Source organism: Lactuca virosa, chromosome 2, assembly GCF_052849685.1.
Source record: "Lactuca virosa cultivar CGN04683 chromosome 2, Lactuca_virosa_CGN04683_v6, whole genome shotgun sequence".
Lineage (NCBI taxonomy): Eukaryota > Viridiplantae > Streptophyta > Magnoliopsida > Asterales > Asteraceae > Lactuca > Lactuca virosa.
In genome coordinates, this window is record NC_136427.1 from 91,427,403 (window position 1) to 91,436,143 (window position 8,741).

The following is an 8,741-nucleotide window of genomic DNA, read 5'->3' on the forward strand; positions in this document are numbered from 1 at the left end:
CTCTCTCTCCCTTCCATCCGAAAAGAGTCCCCATACACGCATCAGGTTTACAAGCTATAGGTCTAGTTTGTTTATCAAATCTATCATTTTATTATTTTTGTCTCAAATACTATTTCATCTTAATACAAAACAGCCCATACATGCATCAATTTCGGTTCCCTACTCCATGTTCGGTTGGCATCAATTTTCAAACAGAACAATAATTGTTACAAAAAAGTAACAAACTATTCACGAATTACACCCCGCTCCCGAGTTGTAGCAAAGAAAAGAAGAGAAAAGAAAAGAAAGTAAGGAGAGAAAAGAAGAGAAAAGAAAGGAAAACAAAATTTTCATTTGTGCTCCCGAGTTGGAGAGAAATGGAATGAAAGTTAAACATTTTGTTCTTTCTTTTCAAATCCTCCCAAATCGGAAGGAAAGTTAGGAGAGAAAGTTTTCCTTCCATTTCCTTCCACTTCCTTCCTTTAATGAAACTCGGGAGCACCAATCTCTCTTACTTTCCTCTCATTTCTGCCCATTTCCTTTCTTTTCTCTCCTTAAGTTGAACTCGGGAGCGGGGTGTTAATGTCCGACCCAGAAAAAGAAACCAATTTTAAGTTGAAGGTGCAAATGCAAGAAATAACATTGTACTTTCATTTATTTGTTTACCATAGTATCCTAATTTCATTTCTTTATATTAGAGCGAAATTTTCTTTTGTTTTTCTTTATTATGATTTTTGGTGTGGGATGCACTGATAAAGTAGTTTTGCTGAAAAAAAGGGTATTTCGTGGAATCCATTTCAGAAAATGAGTGGTCATTTTGTGATAAATGTTTAGAAGGTGGTCATTTTTGATAGTTTAACTTTCCATATTTGGTTATTTTAGTGCCTAGTCCTTGTTATCTACCTAATTAAGAGAAAAAAACGAATTAATAAAGAAAGTCTTGAAAATGAGGTTTTTCTCATTAAGTCTCTTTTTTCCTTCCATTTCACAACTACACATTATTTTCTCAAATAATTTTCAAACAACATCATCCAGAGAGTTTACCCTTTTCAGTGTCAAGGCCATGCATAATTGCTTTAATTACATCATTTTTTTGAAGTATGTTGGCAATATATATGATGTACTATCCATTAGATGATTTCTTTTTCGGGAATCGTGGTTTTTTTTTGTAGTGGAGACAAATGAAAAAACTAATTTTGCAACTCTCAAAATTTATATTGGTTGTCATTTTATTATACAACTAAGAAAAGGGTGGTCACTAGTCACTTAATTTGTGAAATGGAATGTAACATTTTGGTCATATTTTACTCATTCCAATTTTTTCCTGTCCTTGTGATGTTTAATTTAAAATATTTGGAAAAAGGGTATTGCTAGTACCTACAAATTTCATCAAAATTTGAAGATCTGCATCTAAATTTTTGTAGATTTTTTATGCAAGTTATCTGCTTGTTAATGATAGAGATTATGTACCATCATTACTTTTACTATTAGCTTATTGATCATTGTAAGTTTTAGAGGAAACAATATTATCTCATGCATTCAAATGCATGTATTGTAAAACATTAAGAATGAATATTGATTACACGATTCACACCTGCAGCCATCACTTTAAGCCAGATTCTGGACCTTGGAACTATGTAAAGAAGACCCATCATTGATTCAAGAATCTGGACCTTGGAACCATGTAAAATAAGGTAAATTAGTTTTTTTTTTTTTTATGCCTCAGGAAAAAAGCCCTGATTGAAAATCTGCAACCCAAAAATTATGAAGCAAAATCAACCTCCGTGTACACATTCTATATTCCCCTTAGATGGATTCCAAAAAAAGAACCCTACCGAAGTTCTCGAGGTAAAAATATTGCATCATTAACGCCGTAGGAATTGTCACGAAATTTAAGAAAAAAAAACATTTTGTTCCTGCCCGGGATCGAACCGGAGACCTTTAGCGTGTAAAGCTAACGTGATAACCACTACACCACAAGAACTTTTGTGTCAGTTGTGTAATATTTTATTCTATATTTGTCAACAAAACTTAAACAATAATAGATTTAGAAAACTATGCAACCTGTTCGTATTAATATATTTGATAATAATAAAATAATATACAATGTTATTAAAATTGAGAAAAAAAAATCACATTTGGGGTTGTATAAGGGATTTTTTTAGTATTAAACTGAATATGGTAAATTCGTTTGTGTACAAGAATAGCCCATATACTATTGACAGTTACAGAATACGATGGTTTGGTTTAATTACTAAAAAGATCTTGTTCGGCCGTTCTTCTTTGATCCGAGAGTAATCAACCAAAAGTCACACATTGCTTCCCATGTATTAAGTATGCTTGTAGAAATGGTCAATGGTTCGAATCATAGAAGTATATGACTCCTTATAGGAATTGTGCTCATATGTGAGCCACCTAGCGAGCCAACATGTACCTTATTTATATATCTCATGACAACACAACGTGGGTTAGCTCAAGGGTTGTGAAAGAATTACCATTTTGGAGAAAATGAATGATCATTTCTTCCCAAGACTGTATAAAACATGTATGAAGTCTACATGAATCATGATGAAGAAAATTTTAAATAACTAGGAGTCGCATCGCCACACGATGCAACGTGATCATGGAAATGGTTAAATGCAAAATATAGGAATATACTATTATTGATATGTTCATCATAGCATCCTGCTTTTATTACATCTTATTACTTCGAAAAGTATACCAAAATATAGCTATGTCACCTAAAAACTAAGCAAAAATCAGGTGTAGTCCAAATAGGAAGAAATTTTGAAAGTTAATATAATGAACATTTTATATAATCACAAACAACAAACAACAAATAATAACATACATATTGGATTGACACAAAAGTAAACTGTAATCCCTTTTGAAACACGGATGAAAGTTTAATGACCATTTGTTGTCATTCTTTTATATGTTAAATGCAAGAAACAACAATATACTTTTGTTTATTATATCACTTTCATTTTCCCCATTACAACAATGTATTGTTGTAAAATTGTTCAGTTATAACAATATAATCCAAATAGAAATAACTTCAATGCCGAGTTAAAAAAAAATTAGAATTACAGTAAAAATATGATGTTATAATATGAAAATATACCTTTATTTATTTGCTATAACATCCTACTTTAGTGATTAGTCCTTGTTACTACCTAATTCAGAAAAAAAAATTTAACAAAGAAAGTCATGAAAATGAGGTTTTTCTCATGAAGTCTCTTTTTCCTTCCGTTTTCACACATAACGTGTTTCAAATAAGTTTAAACCACAAAGTACATATTTTAGTGTGAACATCATGCTTTATGGAAAAACGATCTAAAATGATAATATAGTTCTTATTTTGTACACATTTAGTCCTCATTGTTTTTTTTGTGTGTAAAACAAGTTATTTAACTTGTCGTTTTGTACCCATTCAATGTTCATGACCGGCTAGGTTAAGTTTTCAGTTTGTACATATTTAGTCATTAATGTTTTTGCGTTGCAAAATAAGTTTTTGTTGTTTTTATACATATTCAGTCCTTATGAGCAATTTTCTGTAGGTTATGCCCACGTGGAATCCTATGTGGGGTAATCGGTAACAAGGTGTTCTCGTACGTGGGTCGTCTCTCACTTATATCAGTAACCTAATTCATTAATCGGTCAAATAATGTTGGTATCCTAGTTTTCTCAAAGAAGCAAATGTTTTCAACTTTAGTTTCATTTATATCCATGGCAGACAACGATATTATTTATGATTGATTTCTTTGAACTCGTATTTGCACTTCCAAGACAAAATAACACCTTGGAAAAAAGTTTAGAATCTTCCCTAACCTGCTTAAATTTTGTTTTTTGTTACTGAAGAACCATGTAAAAAGTACAAACATTGGCAATAGGTTGATGAAGAACATGTCAATTAACCCTAATTTTTGAAGATGAGCTTGCTGCTATTAAAAAGGAGGTTTCTTGTCTCAACCACCTTGAATTGTAGAATATAAAAACCCTAGAATTATTAGGGTTCTATCGCGAGGACTAATGAGACGCATCACAAACTTCGATTAATTTATTAATCACTAATAAATTAACAAACTAGTTCTCCAATAAACTCTCGTGTCAATAATTATTTAAATATGTCCTTGTATGTAACCTAAATGGACTCTACTATAATAATATTACCAAATGTTGTGATTATGGACACTATTTTCAACAATTGACATAATTATGGCTAATGTATTTTTTTTCACCTGATATAATATAGTTGGTATTGCTATTTAATGAAGTTTATATTTGTATTATATATAGTTGGTATTATACTATAATAGTTATTAATATCAAAAGTACAATGTTATTACCAAAATCAAGACAAGTAAACATGATTCCACTGCCCCAGAACAACCACGTATGAAAACATTTCATTAATGATTATCCCACATAGGATGTCACGTGAGCAAAACCTAAAAAAACTCACCATAATGATTGAATGTGTACAGAAACAACAATAATTTATTTTACAAAAAAAAATCATTAAATACTATATGTGTACAAAGTGTTCTAACTTAATCTGGAGTAGGCGGTCATAAAGACTAAATGTGTACAAAAAAATAAGCTTAAGGACTTATTTTACACAAAAACCAATAAGGCCTAAACGTATACAAAATAAGAACTATATTATCTTGCATCATTTTGTAGAGTATGTTGGCAATATATTATGTATTATCCAATTTAGATGATTTCTTTTTGGGAATCATGGTTTTTTTTTTCTTCAGAAAACCAATTTTGCAAAACTCTCAAAACTCATTGCAGAATCGGTGGTCATTTTATTATATAGATATAATTATATAAAGGAATTTTCGTTGCCCTACTTAGGCTGCACGGTGTAGCTGCTTTTTACTGCCGGTAATATTACATGTGTTGTCGGAGGTGTATACCACACCTTGATTAATTTTTTTGCCGGAGATAAATTTCACCGGTGCATATATATACCATATATACAAGTGATGAACTCATTGGTAATAACCAACAACCAATAACACAATTAAACAATATTTACATTTAACACACTTCTTTTTATGTAAGATTTATTTATCTTATTACGTAAGATTTATTTATCTTCCAAACACATTGGCAAAAACATCACAACACCCTTTAGCCTTATTACGTAAGATTTATTTATCTTCCAAACACAAAATCCAATCCAAATAAAATTTAATAGAAAGATTAAGTGGATGCTGGTTTATCTTTCCACTGTCGGTGTATAGGGGGAAAAAATATGGTCCTAATGATTTTTTGTAGATTTTTGTTGCAAGTTATCTGCTTGTAAATGATCATCATTGCTATATAGCTTATTGATCATCGGAACTTTTAGAGGAAACAATATTATCTGATGCATTCATTATTCAAATGTGTGTATATATTAAGACATTAAGAATGTATACTGATTACTATAAATACATGATTCACACCTGCAACCATCGGTTTATGCTAGATTCTGGACGTGGAACCATTGTAAAAATAAAGTGAATTAGTTTTTTTTTTTTTTTTCTTGTAGTCATTTGATCAAACACTGTGCAACACCAAACAAACATGTCAACCAATAGAATCAATATATGTATTGACCAAATATTAACTACTGAAGGTGGAAAACACTTATCTATTTATCAGCTCAAGAGGATGATGTCCTTTTGACGCTATTTTACGAAAAGAATATACCTCAGAAAAAAGGCCTGATCGAAAACATGCAACACAAAAATTATGAAGCAAAGTCAACCTCCGTATACGCCTTCTAAATTTCTCTTCGATGGATTTCAAAAAGAAAACCAAAAGAACACTTTCAATGGATTTCAAAAAGAAAGAAAAGTCAACAGTCCAAAAATGGCGACCATAAAAATAGATTGTTCCTGCCCGGGATCGAACCGGAGACCTTTAGCGTGTAAAGCTAACGTGATAACCACTACACCACAAGAACTTTTATACTTCTTAGGTAATCTATTTTAATATATTTGGCAATAACTCTAGGTGATTTATTGTTTATTTTTTCTATCAAATTAAACAATAACAGATTTAGAAAATTATGCAACCCGTTTCATATTAACATAGTTGATAATGTGAAAAATAATATACAATGTTATTGAAATTGAGAAACAAATCAGATTTGGGGTTCTATGAGGGATTTTGTAGTAATAAACTGAATATTGTAAATACATTGATTTACATGAATAGTCCATATATTATTGACACATACAAAATAGGTAATAATTAAAAAGTTGGAAGATTTGTCTTTATATGATGGTTCAGTTTAATTACTAATAGGATCTTGTTAGACCTTTCTTCTTTGATTGCAAAGAAATCTACCAAAAGTCATACATTGCTTCCCATAGATATACGTTAAGAAAACATGGACTGAAAATGAAAGAGAATTACATTGACACACCATGGGTGTAACAAATACCACAATGAGAGTGTAATATGCTTGTAGAAATGGTCAAGGGTTTGAATTTTAGTAGAATTTAACTGCTTATGGGCATTGTGCTCTTATGCCAACCAGCCAGAGCCAAAATATACCTTGTTTATTTCTCATCACAAGGCGATGTAGGTTAGCTCAAGGATCATAGAATCTCCTAATCAAGCTTGAAATGTGTGATTTTTGTATTTCTGCATTCTTGGATATGCAATTTTAGCACCTATGCTTGGTAGAGAGAGAGAGAGAGAGAGAGAGAGAGAGAGAGAGAGAGAGAGAGAACAAAATGTATTATAGGAATGCACTTTCATTTATTTTATTACCGTATCATACTTTTATTTTGAAGGGGTACTTTCAAAATTCTAACCAATTATAGCATTAATGTATTTTCAACTTTTCTTGTTCTTATTAAAACATTTTATCATGAAATTATACTCAACAATTAGATGACATTGTTATTGTTAGGTAGTTTTTTCAAAATATATTGTTAATACTTAATATGAACAATTAAGTTTACAAAAAAGACCAAAATGGATGGCCACTTTAATAAATTGACAAATGTTTTTGACAATTTAGACAAAATAACCAAATAGCAACAGTTGAACTCTGAAATCCTAGTAATTTACGAAATTACTTTAACCGACAAGAGACAAGAAGGTAAAAAAAATTGTTGCAAAATACCCTCCTACTTGGAACCCAAAAAGGACCAAAATGGATGACCAGTTTAATAAATTGACAAATATTTTGACCATTTTGACAAAATAACTAAGTATAGCAACAGTTGAACTGTTAAATCCTAGTAATTTACGAAATTACTTTAACCGACAAGAGACAAGAAGGTAAAAAAAATGTTGCAAAATACTCTCCTACTTGGAACCCAAAAAGGACCAAAATGGATGGCCAGTTTAATAAATTAACAAATGTTTTTGACCATTTTGACAAAATAACCAAGTATAGCAACAACTGAACTATGAAATCCTAGTAATTTACGAAATTACTTTAACCGACAAGAGACAACAAGGTAAAAAAAATATTGCAAAATACCCTCCTACTTGGAACCCAAAAAGGACCAAAATGGATGGCCAGTTTAATAAATTGACAGATGTTTTTGACCATTTTGACAAAATAACCAAGTATAGCAACAGCTGAACTATGAAATCCTAGTGATTTACGAAATTACTTTAACTGACAAGAGACAAGAAGGTAAAAAAAATGTTGCAAAATACCCTCCTACTTGGAACCCTCTATGAAGCCAGAAGTTGGTTAGGATAACAATAAACTTATTATTATTATTATTATTATTATTATTATTTGAAAAAGTTTTACCATGAGAGCAAGAGTAATTGCCCCTACAATGAAGAGAAAGAACGACATCACGAAATCAGCCAGCGTGCACCCGTTCCATGGCGACTGGTTTATTCGTTCAAATACACCCCCAACATCATCTACTAATATCATTATCTGAAAAAGACCAAAATAAGTGTTTCTTTTGATGAGTTTCCCCTACAATGAAGAGAAAGTGTTTCCCCCCATTATTTATCCTTTTTTTTTTTTTTTTTTTTGTCTTGTGATGGGTTTCACTTGCGTGGGACTTGATAACCAAATTCTTTCAATCTAGGTGGTTTTTTTGTTCGATTGAACTTGAATCTAACTAGTCTTCACTTCTTCGATTGAATTAAAGAGTCAGTTTTGACATTACAATTTACATAACAACTAATACAAATAGATGACCACCGGAGCTTATAACTGTGTTATTGTGTATTGTGATAAAAAGGAATTGTAGGTTTTATTTCATTTTTAACTTAATATCTTACGAACAGAGGACAACGAATATTTATACACAATTACAATAATCTAAAGAAGGAAACCATCTAATTTTGAACAATAGTAACTCTATTGGGTTATTTCTATAAAAGACCCTATATTTTGACTCTTTTTTCTTTTTAGACTTAAATTTTTTTTCTTTTTCGAAAAAGACTCAACTTTTACAGGTTATTTGTTATTTTAGACCCTAACAGTTCACCAAAAGGGAAATTAAGTATTTTTATTTCATAAAAAACCCTATATTTTGTATTTTTTTCCAGTTTAGACCTAAAATGTTTTTTTTTATTTCAAGACTAGTTGTATAAAAACATAATTAGATCATTTTAGTTTAAACATAGACATCGATTTAAACAATGTAATTATTATGCCTGCATTTATTTATGATTGGACAATTCTTTGTCCACGTATATTAAAAAAAAGTAGTTGTAAAAGCTATTTCTTCACTACACCAAGTTCATGTAGCTTAATTTCTTCATGGCATAAA

The 8,741-nt window shown here is 30.6% G+C and overlaps 2 non-coding genes across 2 annotated transcripts; both read right to left on the bottom strand.

Moving 5' to 3' along the window:
* Window positions 1-1,890: 1,890 nt before the first annotated feature.
* TRNAV-UAC (transfer RNA valine (anticodon UAC)) lies at window positions 1,891-1,963 on the bottom strand. The gene has a single exon. It is a non-coding gene; the product is annotated as a tRNA-Val (tRNA).
* Window positions 1,964-5,868: 3,905 nt separating this feature from the next.
* TRNAV-UAC (transfer RNA valine (anticodon UAC)) lies at window positions 5,869-5,941 on the bottom strand. Its single transcript has one exon. It is a non-coding gene; the product is annotated as a tRNA-Val (tRNA).
* Between the last annotated feature and the right edge of the window lie 2,800 nt (window positions 5,942-8,741).